General features: G+C 55.2%; 1 protein-coding gene across 2 annotated transcripts in view; it reads right to left on the reverse strand.

The window, feature by feature from the left end:
- Positions 1-15,560, reverse strand: part of ATP5MC2 (ATP synthase membrane subunit c locus 2) — a 231,272-nt gene that overhangs the window by 11,889 nt on the left and 203,823 nt on the right. Inside the window, exon 1 of one of the 2 annotated variants that reach the window (XM_073318449.1) lies at positions 3,481-3,485. The exons of the other annotated variant lie outside the window; for it this stretch is intronic. The gene's annotated coding sequence lies outside the window, so the exon portion shown is untranslated. Of the gene's footprint in view, positions 1-3,480; positions 3,486-15,560 lie in introns of those variants that run through there. 2 annotated transcript variants of the gene reach the window in all.

Raw genomic sequence — 15,560 nt, forward strand, 5'->3', positions numbered from 1 at the left:
GAAGTACGGGGTGCAGCGCCCCCTACTGACCTGGGGGGGATACTGCAGGTGAGTGCAGCATCCCCTACAGAGCTAGGGCAGTACTGCAGGTGCCTCCTACTGATCCAGGGGCAATACAGCAGGTCATACTGTAGCACTGCCCTCTGGCCCAGGGACCCTATTGCATGGGGGAGTACAATGCCATCTGCTGGATCAGGCACCATCTGCATAATGCCATCTGCCCAACAGGAGCAGAGCTAAAGCTTGGTAAGCGGTGCCCAGGTAGGGGGTATTTTCTTCTGGGGATTATCTAGCTTTCCATACAATACCGGCCTCGGGATGAAACCTGGTGCACCCAAACGGAAAAGAAAAATCAGAGTAAAAAGCGTAAAATCACCCTCCAGAATTTGAGTCCAGGATCAAGTCCTCCCAGCAGGGCAGGGTTATGCGTGTCCATGCAGAAAGGGCTGAGCACATCAGGGCAACAGAGATACCCCGGCTCTTTGTGCCCCCTTTCCAGGCCTGCTGCTTGGGTTGAGATGGCATCTTTATAGAGACAAGGTGGGTGAAGTAATACAAGCTTTCAAGCTACACACCCTGCATATATGGAGTCTTTATGGCAGAAACCTCCATTATCTGTAACCGACCATCTCTGCATGTGCTCCAGTTCTCCCCCTAGTGCTCTGAACTGCATACTGCAAACTCCATTAACTGACATCAAAACTGGCGGGGTGGGGGAGGTTAAAGTTAGACCCCTAAATTCCTATTTAGGCCCCTAAATGTCCTGGCAGGTGCAGGGTGGCCACAGCTTTCACTGATTCCTGCAAATCAAGCCATGCATTTGCAAGTATTAGTGAAAATTCAGGGCCCAGAGTCAGGGTCACTGCAGATAGAGGCTGGTGTTGCAGCTGAGAGGCCTGGTAATGACCCTGGCCCAGCTTGCATTCCTGAGTCCCATGGTGGCTCCATCCCTCTTGAAATCCAACCTTCTTTTTCCAGTTAGCCACTGTCCTTGCTAATCATATCTGCTGCTCTGGGATATAACTGCTAGTGGCAGTATGGTCTGGTGACTAGGGCACTGTGGTGGGAGTTGGGACACCTGGGTTCTGTTTCTGGCTCTGCCCCTGAGTTGCTGGATCAGTCACTGCCCCATCCTGTGCCTCAGTTTCCTCTCCCACCCTTTGTCTGCCTTGTAAGGTCTTTGGTAGAGGGATTGTGTCTGTGCAGAACCTAACACAATGGGACTCAGTCTCAGCTAGGACCTCCAAGTTCTACCACAATACAGATAATAATAGCTGCTAATAAAAGTTTCTCAGGACCTTGTGGTTGTCCCTAGCATTTAAATACTGCACAGAGACACATTCATGAAACCAAAGGCCCACCGAAGTGGTTCCTGACTCTGGATAGTTGAAAATCCCAGTGGAAATCGGTGCTTTTACATGTTTTTCTGATGGAGGAAGGGGCCTGAGCGGGTTTTGCCCAAAGTGAGCAGGGAGGCAGCTTCTTGACTTCAACTGTAGCAATTCAGGTCTCAGCCTCTCTGGAAGACCCTGTGGCAACAGGACAGCCTGTGAGTTTATGACTTTGTGAGAGGCTGGAATTAGGGCCCTGGGGAAGGGAAGGCCCTGCCAAGAGTGTGGAACAGTCTTTAGCTTTATTAGCAGCCTGTTTAACTCAGATGCCTAAAGAGTACTCTGGGGAAAGAGGGTCTTTGCTAAAATTTCACACACCCCCCCACACACTCCCACCCCTTCAACTAAAGCTGGGGCTCACTAATCACCAGGGAGCCCCCTAAATCCATGGGGATTTCCCCTGGGATACTGCTGTTTTGGGGGAGTAGCTTCTGTTTCAGCAGCCATGAAACAGACAAACCAAAACCAAGAAACGTTGTTACGGGCATTTTGTCCAGCTCCAGGGTTCAGGCATTTAGATGCCTTCTGGGTCTCTGACCAACAGAAGGAAGCATATTCTCTCTCTCTCTCTCTCACACACACACACACACACACATGAACAATCCTTCCACACTCACTTCCTGGCATGAGAGCTGAATGATCTGCCTCCCCCTGCCCAGCCACACTGTGTTGGGGAGCAGTTGCCCCTGCTTGAGATACAGGAGTGCAGTCTCCAAGCCCACCAAGCTGGCCCCCTTCTCCACCAGCAGGTGGGCTCCCTCCCACCCCCACCAGCTGTCTACAGGCCTCAAGGGCAGCCCTGCCTGGAACATCTCCTGCGGTGGCTATGGCAGGCTCTGCTTGGGGGCTGCCTGTCTGGACCACGGCTGCTGGTTCCTCAGCCCCACCCAGCTTTGGCACCTTCCAGCACTGATCTCCGGGGCTCCCAGCTGAGTCCCTTGGTGGGTCAGCCGGGGTCACTCCAGCAGTAATGGAGCCCATTGCAAGTGCAGCTCCCACCAGCTCCACTAGGGGGCACCCTTTCATTTCCCCAGGCTGGGGTGCTGCGCAGAGACCCCCAGTTGAATGGGGGGTGGGGGAATGAGTGTATCTGCGTCCCCTTGAGAACAATGGAGAATTCCCCCCCTGCACCTCTTTGGGAACCATGGGAGTGCTGGACGCTGAGCACTTGGGAAGCTCTGTCCCTCGGTGACCGGCCACAGGACACATGGTAGGGTGACGAGAGAGCAAGTGTGAAAAATCGGGATGGGGTGGGGGTAATAGGTGCCTAATTAAGAAAATCCCCAAATATCAGGACCATCCCTATAAAATCAGGACATCTGGTCATCCTAACACATGGGGAGTTGGGGGCTGAGAGGGTGATGGAACCCAGGTGTCCTGCACCCCAGCCCAGTCTCTTTGCTACAAGCCTTCCCTCCCTCTCTTTATATTTGCGTTTTCCATTCCCCTCCTCCCAGCCAGGGTCAGGGTGGGGCAGCCAGCAGTCCAAGCCGCACCCACATGCCCACCAAGCTGATTCTCTGCCCCCACATCTCCCCATCAGCTGCCAGGGCACCTGCTCTAGCCATTAACCCAGCAGGGGTGGCCTGATGGGCACCTTGTGGGGCAGAGTGGGGTGGCATGAGGCCTAATCAGAAGCAGGAGATCCCCCCTCCCCCTCACTGCCCACTGGTGCCCCAGAGCACCAGCCCACCCCCATCAAACACTTGCCCCAGCCCCGTCTCCCGAAGCAGATGCTCCAGTGGGCTCTCCCTGCCCCCACCCTGATACTCATGAGCATTGGGGTGCACGGGTGGGGAGATCAAACTCTCCCTATCCAGTCCCAACACAGGACAAACCCATGGCAGGTTGGTTGGCCTTGGCTGGTGAATTATGGGCCACCCCCAGCAGTGGCTGGCCTTGCCTATACCTAGACTCCTACAGGCGGGGAAGGTGGGAGCAGGAGGGGGACATGGCCCCCGGGACAACGAGAGGCAGGAATAGAAAAAAGCAAGAGCAAAAATGCAAAGCCCCCATAAAGCAGGGCTGGGCTGTAAATCAAGGGGACTGGCAGCCCTCGCTGGGGTTGTTTGTCCTGCCTGCTTCGGCCCCGGTGCTCTGCGGGAGCCGGCCCAGGGAGCGGGGCTGGGGATCCTGCAGAAATCCTATATTTAATCGGATTTGGGAGAAGGGGCCGATAAATCAAGGGGGCAGCTTTACGGTCTCGGAGGAAACAAACCTCTCCAGTAGGCACACCCAGGTGGGCGATAAAACCTCTCCTCCAGGCCCTGGGAGCAATTTCCCGGGACCCGAAGCAGCGGCATTGCAGGAATGTAATTTAGCACAGAGCCGATCCTGAGTTTAATTATCACTGCGGTGGAATTTCAATGCGGCCGATTCATCTTGCGACCCGCAGGAGAGGGATTTATATCGAATGTTATTTCATACCAATCCCGAATCTGCATTTTTATGTCGCTGCTTCCCTCCTGCACCGCGGCGAATCGGGAGGAAGGAGACCGGGGGGGCAAGGCGGCTCCACTGCAGGGAGGGAGTGTGTGTGGGGGATCAGGCCCCTTTCCGTCTGCCATCAGGACACCCCAATTCCTGGGCAACCTCAGCTTTGCTGCTGGTTCCATTAGCTCAAGTTGAGGGGGGCTGGGGTTGAGGGTGCAGTGTGGGTGGGGGCTTGGGTCTATAGGGCCAGCCTAGTGTGAAGGAAGCAATGCACAACCATGGATGGGCCCCAGGTGTAATGGGTCTGATTGCCCCATAGCCCTTTCACGCTAGCTTGGGTCAGGCCAGGTGCCATCAGCAGGTGTCTGCTACTTCCCTTCTTGGAGATGCCTCGTAGTGCTGGGGCTGTCCCGGGGTGGGTCTCAGGTGGGGTGGGGTGGGGTGAGACAGGACAGGAGGGGGCATGGCCAGGGCAGAGCTATGCTCTGACTATTCTGTGGCCCAGAGGAGTCATTGCAACAAGGGTACAAGCTCGTGATACCCCTGTCTGCTGTACCCGCATGGGGGGCTGAATTGCTCCCAGCTGCCTCCCCTTGGCTCCTGCCCCAGGGCAGGGATGAATTGGGCTCAACATTGGGATCGGGATCCGAATTGTCTCCGAAGCCTGTGTGACTTCCCATGCACCACGCACCACGCATGCCAGCAGGAATGGGGCAGTGCACTCTTCCAAATGGTGACCTCTGTGTGGGGTCACGCAGGCAGGGGTGGGGTCAAGCAGGCGGGGGTGGGGTCATGCAGGTACTCCAAGGCTTGGTGTAAACTGGGGCTTGGCTCTGGGGAGACGTTCAGCTGGGGCATGGGGGTCAGGGGGTGAGGGGCTGGCAATAGGACACAGAACCTTTGACCTCAAGGGTGCTGGCCCAGGTCATTGATAGGTGGCTGCTGCAGGGTAGGATGCAGGGGGCAGGTGTGGGGGATGGGATCCAGTTTCCCTTTACCCGTCAGCTACCCCCAGTAGAGGAATGCTGATGGCTCCCCCGAGACCTGCCCCCACCCCTCCATCTATATGGTAGGGCCCACATCAGCCAGCCACTCCTCTGAGCCCTTTGGACCCCTTGTGAATAGACCATGGCTGTCTGACCCTTCCCAACACCTGCTGCCCCCACCAGCCAGTCATTTGCCACCTAGATGGGGCCAGTAGGGGGCACCAATGAGTTTTCCCACGAGCCTTTCCCCACCACCCTGCAAGCTGTTAACCTTTCTTGTGCTGGGGGCTCTCCTGTCCCAGCTCAGACACCACCATACTTTGACTCACTGCCAACTGCCCCCCCCCACTTCTCCCTGTTGTTACAGTATTGCCCAGGGGTCAGGCCTTTGAGGGCTGGAGACTGCTTTGGGGGGCCAGACTCCTTTCCCACAAAGGAGCAGGAGAGGCATTGGGAAAATGGGATTCTCCGCCACAGACACACTGGGTGACCCTGTGCCAATCGCTGAGTCTACCCTGGGTTCTGGGCACAGGCTGGGAGGGAAGGAGCACTGCGGGCGGTGGTGGTTTCGAGGCCCGCCAGCGTGGGACTGACACACACAACATTTCAACACTCACACACACATAGCCTGCCAGTCCCGTGGCTCTCGAGAGGCTAGGGCTGAAAGCCAGATTCAATATCAAGTTGTCTTTGCTTAGCTGGAGGTTTTGGAGCGATGTAACTGACACACCTGCTCCTTGGGCCAGGAGGAAGCCATTAACTCATGTTTACTGTAGAGGGGGGAGACCCAAGATGCAGTTAAAACATGTCAGCCCTAGCGGGGTCGAGCTCCATGGGATAATTGGTTCCTAGCAGTGAAGGGAAGAGACGGGGCTGGGTTTTAGCAGGGGCTGGGAGCACTGGTGCTTAGAGGTAGGAATGGAGCCCCAAGGATCAAGCCAAGAAAAATAATCCTTTAATCTATTGACTGATCAATTGATCAATATATGCACCTCTATCTATTGACTGCTGATCCCCCACCCCTGCCATCTCGCAGTCTCCCACAAGCACAAATGAGAGTTCAGGAGCCTCCCGTGGGCTAGGCCCACTGCAATTAGCTCCAGTCCAGGTGCTGAGTGTAGCGGGTAGTTGGGATCCCGGGCTGGTACAGCCATCTCTGGCACCCATCAGGGAGAAGCTCTGCTGCTAGTTACAGCATGTTCGTTGCTTGTGAGTGATGGGGTTCACCCTAACGATCGTTCCTAATTAGCCTCAATAGATAAACAATCGCTGCTCCCCACCCTGGGTGGGATCTCTGTCAAAGGAGGAGAGGTGAACAGCAGAGGTCGAGGAGGGAGATGGAAGGTCACCACAACTGACTGAGAGGCGCTACCTGTAGCCTGAGAGGAGTGGGAGGGAGTGCTGTGGAGTCGCTGGAGCGGGGGGGGGGGGGGGGAAGGCTGGGAATCAGGACTTCTGGGTTCTATCCCTGGCTCCCAGAGGGGAATGGGATCTAGTGGTGAGAGCAGGGGTCATTGGGAGGGTCAGGTCTCCCAAGTCCTATTCCTAGCTCTGTGTGTAACTTTGGGTGAAGTCACTTCCCCCCTCTGTGCCTCAGTTTCCCCCTCTGCCCAGTGAGGATTGTAGCTCCTGGGCAAAGTGCATGTGTGGGGCTGGGAGCAGTTAGTTAAGGAGCATAAGGCAAATATCCCATCGTTGAATAGTGTACATGGCCCAGCAGCCACCTGCCAGTTGGATGAGGGTGTTGGCATGGGAGGAGCCAGCTCCAGGGGCCAAACAGGGCACTGCTCACGTGGGAAAGGAATGAGCCATGAGCATGGGCAGAACAGCTGGCCCAAATGTTCCAGGTCCACGCACATGTGCTCAGCTTCATATGTGTAGGACCTACACTAAGAGATGTTTTTGTTTTCATTTCCCATTAACCAGAATCAGAGAGAGGTTTGGGGTCTGGGGGTGGGATGGGGGGGGAGAGAAGGATATTGGGAGATGGGGTGGGGGAGATTGGTCAGGCTAGGCTGGGACTTGTGGAGGCAACAGACACTTGGTTAGGGCCCTATCCTGTGAGGTGTTGAGCACCTGCCGCTCCCGTTGGCTTGAGTGGGAGTTGAGGGCTCTTGGTGCCTGGCCGAATCAGGCTCCTGCTGCTGCTCAAAGTGGTGGGGCGAGCAGAGGGGAGATGATGGAGCTGCCTGGAGCTTCCCCATAGCTCTGCTGATACCCCACAATCCTGACCCCAATCCCCCTCTAATCCCAGCCCTGGGCTCCCCCCAACAGCTCTGCTGATACCCCGCAATCCCGACCCTCAGCAGGTCGGGGGACAATTGTCCCGGGGCCCTGTGATTGGAGGGGGGGAACATCTGTAACAGTTGTGTAAATAAAGTGAAATGGGGAGAGGGGCCAGTGATGTATGGGGGGGCAGATTTCTCTTGATGGGCTTGGCAGCAGAGGTGGAAATGGGGTGGAGCTTGGGGGCGGGTGTGGGGAGCGGTGCAGGGTGGGCCCTAGGCATACCGAAGCCTGTCACCACGGCGACCTGGTCCGTGTGGGATGCAGGGACCCCTGTCCCCATGCTGCATTAGTGTAACACCAGCCCCAGCCCCGGTCATGGCCGTTGCTTTGCCCCGTGGGCCCCAGCTAATGGCTTAGACCCCTGGGTTCGGGGGGCTCCCGCTGTCAGGCTGGATGTGGGGGGTGCGCTGGGATTCTGGCCTGGCCCGTGACCGGTGATCGCCATTCCCAGCCGGTGCTGTGCCACCAAGGACCCACTCCCTGAGGCATTGGCATTTCCCTGGGCCCGTATTCCTGGGCCTCCTCCAACGGCCATTGGCTGCGCCGGGGAGGCTCGGAATTGGGGGCTGGGGTGGGGGGGACAGAGCCATAAATCCAGCCAGGGCCTAATCGCTGCCATAAATAACCACCTGAAATAGCCATTAAGGGGGTTGGAGGTCGGGTTGGCATGACAACTGCTGGCTGGCGAGTCCGGGGCGGAGGAAAGTGGGGCGGAACCGCCAGGGCTTGTTAAAAGATAGGATGGGGGTGGCGGGGGGGTGGGGTGTGTCTGATGAATTTCCGCCTGCTGGCACAGGGAGGATGCAGCCTGAGGGGTGTGCCCAGCACCCTCACCCGGCAGAAATACGAGCTGCCCAGGCTCCCAGCCTTTCTTCTCTGCCCCTGGACCAGCGCTGCCTAATGGAGCTGTCAGGCCCAGAGTGCGGGTGACACAGGGCCGGCTCCTGGATTAGTGTCTGCTCAGCGCTAAGCTCTGAAGTTAGGGCCCCCCCCCCGGCTGCCGGGCTTTGCCAGGCTCTGGGATGGAAGGGATGCGTGGGGGCAGCATGCACATGTGTGTGTGGGCCTAGAGGGTTAGCCACGTAGTGTGTGTGCGCGTGCACAAGTGTGTGACCATAGTGTGTCTGCAAGGCTTGTGTACAATGTGTGTGTGTGTGTGTGCATCGTGCGGGCATGCTCAGTGGGTGTGCGCGCGCGTGTGGAAGCGTGTGTGCGCAGTGTGTGCCATGCACGTTTGCGAATGCGCAGTGCATGTGCATGTGTGCACACGTGTATATATTGCAAGCATGCACAGTGTGTGCCATGCACATGCGTGCAATATGTGTGTGCAGTAGCAGGATTTGTGCACTCAGGGCGAGCTACAGCAGCTCTCAGGGCTGCTCCAACTTCTACCTTGCTGCAGTGACCCCTGCAGGGGCTCAGAATAGCTAGAGCGCAGCCCCCACCCGCCCGCTGATCACTCTGATCAGAAAACGGGTGAGAGAGGGTCTCTTGCCTGAAGAAGCACCTAGCCTGATTTCTTCCACCGCTGACTTCAGCTGGGTGCAGCCAGGGCCCAACCCCACCCTGGGTGCCAGGGAACGCAGGCCGGGCAGGAGGAAATGCTCCAGCTGCATCCAGAAATATTTCCAGCTTGAAACCAGAGTGAAGGGAGATTTTAGTAAAGAAAAAACGGCGGGGCGGGGCGGGGCGGGGGAGGCAGGGAACGGGATCTGCGGGGGGATGGGATTTGGATCGGGGGAGGGGAACGGGATCTGGGTTGGGAATGGGATTTGGAATCGATTATTCTAAAGGTTCCCCTGCCTTGGATCCCAGCCTTTCCCCAGCACAGAGCCGCCCACCCCATCCGCCCGGGCTCCCGAACGGTGGCCACTCAGGAGTTGCTCAGACACGGGTAGCACAGTGGAGCGAGACTGAGCGCCTGCCGGGCATTCGGGGCGATGGGTTAGCATGTGCGGGTCAGGGCGGGGAGGGGCGGGGGGTGCGTGAGCTCCTTAGAAGGGCCCCGCTGATAAACAGAGCAGTGAGTGATACCTTGTAAAGTGGGGGGTGGGGTGGAAGAGGGGCTTGGAGCAGGACAGGCTGGGGGGTTGGGGTCCCTGGCGGAGCTGCGGGTTGTCTGGTGGGAGCCGGATTGTGCGAGCCAGAGTGGCCAGGAATGGCAATGCACCCTAACACAGCGAGGGCAGGGAAGGGCTGGGTCCGGCCACATGTTCTCTCCCCTGCCCCATAAGCAAAGGGGAAAGACTCCTCCCCCAGCAAAGCCAGAAGGTGGTTGTTTGGATACAACAGGCCCCGCCCAGGAGACCTCCTTTTGTGCTTTCCTGCAACTTCCCTTTACCCTATCTGGGGATTGGCTGCCCATCCCTTAGCCCTGAATGATCTCCCCGCATGTGATCCTGGAGCTAAGGACTCCACTGTGATCTATGGGCTAGGCTCAGCTGGCCTTCATTCAGGCCTCCCCAGCTCTTGAGTGCTTGTCTTTGCCACCTTGGTGTTCTTTTAAGCATCTCTCAGTGTAACTGTAATTTCCTAGACATTTGTGAAAGAGAACACTAAAATTATTGGCCTGCGTGGAGCCATACTGACCCCCTGCCTGGAGCCCCAAACCATCCGGTCTGCTTGAGCTGAAGGAGCGTAACTGATAGAGGTAGTAGGTTGTTAACCTCTTTGCACCTTGCTGCTAGACGGCAGAGGCATGCCGGAAATCAGGAAGGGTGGCTCTGAACTAGAGCAGGTTGTATGAACAGTGCGGCCAGGAACATAGCTTTGCCACAATCGCTCTGAAAATCAGTGTGGGTACGTAGATGAAGGTTAGGGCTGCTAGATCTATGACCTGGCTTCTGTTTCAAGCTCTGACCCTGGGCATCCTCTCCTTTACCCCATCTCTGTGATGTAGGGAATTAGGCTTGCTTGCCTCCTGGGAGGTGAGGGGGAAGGTTTGGTGCAATAATAAGTGCTGTTTGCCATGACCCAGTCTTGTGGGGAGCTCTGTAGGGGGCCTGTTCAGGGAATTTAGCAGCAGGCTTTTAATGCGCATGCACAAATGGTGACGTTCAAAGCCTCATAGCTTGGGCAAACCAGGGTGGATTTTCACAGGGACAACAAAAGGCACTTGACCCCAGAGCTAGCCCCTGGCCAGATTTCCACTCTTTGCTCCAACGTTGGCTAAACTGCCTATTTTTCCATAATCTCATTCTCAACAACAGCTGAACTGTTTTGGCCAAAACTTTCCCCAAACATTCAGCCTGAGGCTGAGAGCATGCGTGGGAAATTTCAGCTGGAATGGATAACATTCTGACAAGGTTATAATAAGCAGTGGAAGACAGGGGCTTAGAATGCAAAGTGTCAGGCGACCTTCTGTTGCTTATAACTTTGCCAGGCTTTAACCCAAGCACGTTCCCAGCTTCAGGTGCCACTTCCCACGCTGCTGACAATATAGGGAATGACTTATCATGGATCAGCAGCAGTAACATCTGATTTCTGGATCTGGGGCAAAGGAGCAGCTCAATCTGCGGCTCCCGGAGCCCAGAAATACAGTATATTTCCTCCTTTGGTTTAATTACAGCACTTCCCTGCACTGTGCAAAACCCAGGGCTCTGTTTTATGGATTGAATCCAAGTATGCATGAAAAGTGTAATTGAATGAAGCCGGTAGGGGGTCCGCCTAAGTGCCTAGTGTCTACACTTGCTACAATGGCCCTCTGTGCCAATGGATAGCGCTGGGTTTTGCACGCCACTGGGCTGAGAAGCAGCCTCTGTTTAAAGGTCCCATCGAGACACGGCCCTGTCTATACTAGAGGCAAAGGGATTGTGATGCAACGGATGAATGCCAGAGCGTGCAGCCCTTGCTGTGAACACACTGCACTCCGGGGCCCTTGGCGAGCATTGGCTGGAGCGCCTGCCTCCAGGGATCTGGATGAATCGCTGCTGCTAGCAGGGGGTTTTGACACTTCCATGGTTCGCCTGACTCTGTCCCACAATGCACTGCTCTGCATTTGGAAACTACCCAAAAGCCCCTGCTTGTGGGGCACTGTGGGACAGGTGCTCCAGGAGTCCCAGAATGCTCTGCAGGGTGAGTGTGATGATGGCAAAGTGGGTCTGTTGGAACCAGCATGGTTGCATGGGACCCATAAGTCTCATGGCAGTAATGCCCAGGCCCTAGACTCCTCTGGGTGCCTTGCTTCCCCAACTCAGTATGCCAGTGTGCCAGCCCCACCCACTGTGTGCCCACCCCATGGAAGAAGGAAATGGCTTGGCAGATATTTTTGTGCCTGTTAAACCCCCAAGCCAATGGCTTTGTCAGGCACCTGGTGCACTGTGCTTGTGGGGCATTGACCCGGAAAGGAGCAGAACTGCTTTGCATGCCTGGGTGGATTCATCGCCTCCTGCTCCCATCCTCCCGTCTCGCCAGCTGGTAGAGATGGGACCAAATTGCAAAGTCCAGATCCAGGAAAAAAAACCTAAACCAAACCGAAGGGGTCTGGGTCTGGGTTTGGCAGGTCGGGAACAACCCCAAAGTTCTGACCTCGGTCCAAACTGCTCCAGAAGCTGGGAGCTGGGCCTATTTTTCCACCCAGCCACCCGCAGCCCAGGAATGACAGGACGCAGGTGTGATCAAAATTCAGCTGTCTGTTGGAGGCTGCTAGACAGGGCCAGACCCTGCGCTACCCTTGTCTAGCCCCCAGACTAATTCACACAGCCACCACTTGAGGCCTCCCTAAATCCCGGTTCGGATCCTGGAAACAGGGAAGGGACTGCCCTCCACCCCCATCCCCCTCTCTATCTATCTGTCTCCCATAATCTCTTGACATCTTTTCAAATCCAATTACTAGATTAATTGACTCGCAAAGAGAAGCGGGATGCAAAGGAGCCACCCAGATTTATTCCCTAGTAGCCTGTCGAGAGCCAGCTCCGAAACATGCCTTTTGCCAGAGAGATTTACTGTTTCCCTAATACAGCGACGGTTCAAATCTGTGATTCATAATGTTTTTCTCCAATGCTCATAATTTAATTCCTTCTTTTTCCCCCCCTTTATCAGTGGAAACAGAAACTAGCCCCTCATCATCTTCCGTTACAAATATTAAAGCCGGAGCCGAGGGGTGACTGATTGGTGCCTCCTTGGGAAATGTTTCCTTTAAATCATCAGGAAATTAACATAACAATAAGCAGCTCGCTTGCATTAAAATTTAAATGCCTGCATATTGTTTTGAAACGCTCCAGCGCTGCACGTGAACGGCGCCCGCAACCAACATACGCTCCAGCTCTCTCTGAGCCCATAACTCAGCCTTCGCAGGCTGTGCGGAGCCTGGAGGTCTGTCAGCCAGCTGTGGCGTGGTGCTCTTGGAAGGTTGGTTGGTCCTCTAGCTTGGAGGCTGCCACAGTGTTACTGGGAATAGGACGAGGGGAGACGGTTGCCGAGCTGGGGTTCAGCTGGTCTGTGTGGTGACTGTGTTGGCAGAGTGCTGTAGGGGGTGGGACTCAGGAGATGTGGGTTCCACTCCTGGCTCTGCCCATGTCATCTTCCCCTTCTCTGTGCATCTCCCAGTCACTGGCTATTTAGACAGTGAGCTCTTTGGGGCAGGGTTTGCCTCTCGCCCTGTGTCCGTGCTGTGCCTGCCTGCAACGGGGCCCTGACGGCAGCTGGGGTCTCGGGGGTACGTTGGCTCTGCAAAGAAAACCTGTGGCACTTTGTCTCAGAACCTGGGTCAACTGACTTGGGCTGGGGGGCTAGAAATAGCCATGCGGCTGTTTGGGCTCAGGGTGGCGCCTGGCCTTTGAAACCCTCCTGCTTTTCTGTGTTTCCGAGCCTGAACGTCTACACTACTATTTACAGCTCCACGAGCCTGAGTCAACTGGCCTGGGCTCTGAGACTTGGGGCTGTGGCAGGTCTTTTCTTCCGGTACCCTCGGTCATGCTAATACATAATGTCCAGTTGCACCTTTCTCCCAAGGCTCTGTGTGTGCACATTGAGCTCCCCTGTGCGGGAAGGGAAGGAGATAAACGTTACACTTTCCTGACCACTGAAAAGCAGCTCCCTCTGGGGTGGGACACAGCCGCTGTTTAACATCAGCATTACCCAGCGCTTTCAGAAAGGACGTGAATAACCATTCGAATAAGATTCATGGGCCGGCACCATGTACGTGCACATGAAAAAACCCACCACAGTGTCTGACTTGATTACGCAAGACACCCAGGGCTGGGGTAGCAGGAGGGGCTGTGGCTAGGGAATGAGAGGCGTTGGCAGAGCTGTGGTGGGAGGAGCCCGCAGCTAATGGGATGCAGCTGCCCAGGATCCGGGGGGGTGTGTGTGTGTGTGAGTGTGTGTGTGTGAGGGGCAGGCACAGAGAAAGGAATTTGACCCCAGTTGACATATGTTCCTACAAGCCCCTTGGAGAAGCAGCCCAGATGCAGGGTGAGGACGTACCCCAGCATAGGGGCGCCAGACTGGGTCAGACCAGGAGTCCCTCTATCTAGCACAGGCATGTATCTGGGCCTCATTACCGTAGTATCCTCACCGCATTTACCCTCACAGCCCCCCTGAAAGGCTTATCTCCATTGCACAGATTGGACAGCTGAGGCCCAGCTAGACCACGTGACTTGCCCACGGTCACACAGGGAGCCTGTGGCATAGAAGCAAATTGAACTGGGGTGTCCTGAGACCTAGGCTAGAGTCTTGTCTAGGGGGCAACCCGTCCTCTGTTTCTGGCGAGTACCGGCAGCGTCACAGGATGATGGAAGGCTTGCCCCAGCGGACAATGATGGAACAAGCTTCCCCGGGGGAAGTTCCTCCCAACCCCCATCCTTTAGAGGTTGGCTCCTGCCCTCCCGCTGGAGAGTTTTAATCCCTTCGAAGCTCACAGGTGTGACCCTGGATGCTCTTATTTCTCATAGACATCTCTGATACTCCTCTGACCCTGGCAGGCTCTTGGCCCAGTGAGATCTTGTGGCTGTGAGTTCCACAGGCTGACTTTGCAGTGTGTAAATATCAATGGTGCGCTTGGCTTGACAGCCAGTTATTGCTGCCTTAATAGTGCTGCAAAGGTGGGCTGGGCAGATTTCAATTTTATTTTGTTCTAGTTTCACCGTATACTATCAATGTTTATTTTTAAGCATTTTTTATTTTTTATCAATCTAAATTTTCACAGTTGCAGGAAATTATGAGGGGGGGTTAGACAATGGGGAGGGAGGTAGACAACAATTATTGAATGACAGTAGACGCTGAGATTCAAAAGGCTAAAGCTTTATAACCATTAAAACGCAAATTGTCAACATCACATGTCAAAATATACCGAGTAAATACCCTTAAATCAAACTCGACTGTGTTCTCAGGCAGCATTTGTCTTACTTTGCCTAGCTGTACGGTTTGATGATTACTGATGGAAATGGGTTTTGTCGGTTTGTGTGTGTCTGGCAAAATCGACGTTGACGGCCATTTACTGATAAGAATCTAAACTTTCCAAGTTTGTTCTTAGGGGACTGAAGACTCGAATTTCCACTGAGGGGGTGCCAGACCGGAGCTGTGCCACAGGGCAAGGTGGGTGTGTGGGTGGCGGTGTCAGAAATTGGAGGGGGGTGCCTGAAAGAGAAAGAGAACCTGTGCGCTAGGATTGCTTCCTGGGCTGCAGGCCGGACATCCCACACTAGACAAAGCCAAATCACTCCCAGGTATCCACCCAAAGGTGGGATCAGTGGGGCTAGAAACCCAGGAACTTCTGTGCCAGCGTCTCCCACTGGGGAGGAAGCAGGGGTTCTGTGAGTTGGTAGCACATACCCTTATATGTGGCTGCTAGAGGGAGCCAGGACACGCTTAGGGTGAATCAAGTCCACGTACCCCGGGGCTGGCAGGTTCCCCCTGGATGATTTCCTGGGACAGATTCACTGGCCTTTCAAGGTTGTCACCAAATCCAGTGTGGAAATGAAGAACTCCCTGGCATCTCAGTTTGTTAAATGCTGACCCCAGAGCTGGTGGCAAAGAGACCCCGGTGTCCCTGACGCCTCACAGACTCAGCTGCCTCACCAATGCTGGGGGAAGCTGGGAAATTGGGCAGCTAGGGAGAGGTAGCTGGGATTAGCTGGGAGCTGTCTTCTTACTATGTGTTTATGCAGGGCCTGTCAGAAGGCATGGTCCAGCAGATCGGGTGCTGTACTAATACCCACGAGATGCAGATTCAAGTCCTTGCTTAGCCACTGACCTTGGGGGAAGTCACTTAAGCTGTCCTTTGCCTCAGTTTCCTCATCTGTAAAATGGGATTGATCCTTTCCTATCTGCTGGTGGTGTCTGGAGGCTAAAATCCAGCATGACAGTAAGGTGGTGAGAAAGCAGGGCCACACCGATGGTTTTGTCACCCCTGAGTGTTAAAAAAAATCACAAGATCCAGATAGAACATCATGGGATTGTTGGAAGGGGTCTGTTTTATTTGCCTTCTCCTTTTTTACCCATTGGGATCACATCTGCAGGC

This window comes from Lepidochelys kempii, chromosome 20 (assembly GCF_965140265.1).
Source record: "Lepidochelys kempii isolate rLepKem1 chromosome 20, rLepKem1.hap2, whole genome shotgun sequence".
NCBI lineage: Eukaryota > Metazoa > Chordata > Testudines > Cheloniidae > Lepidochelys > Lepidochelys kempii.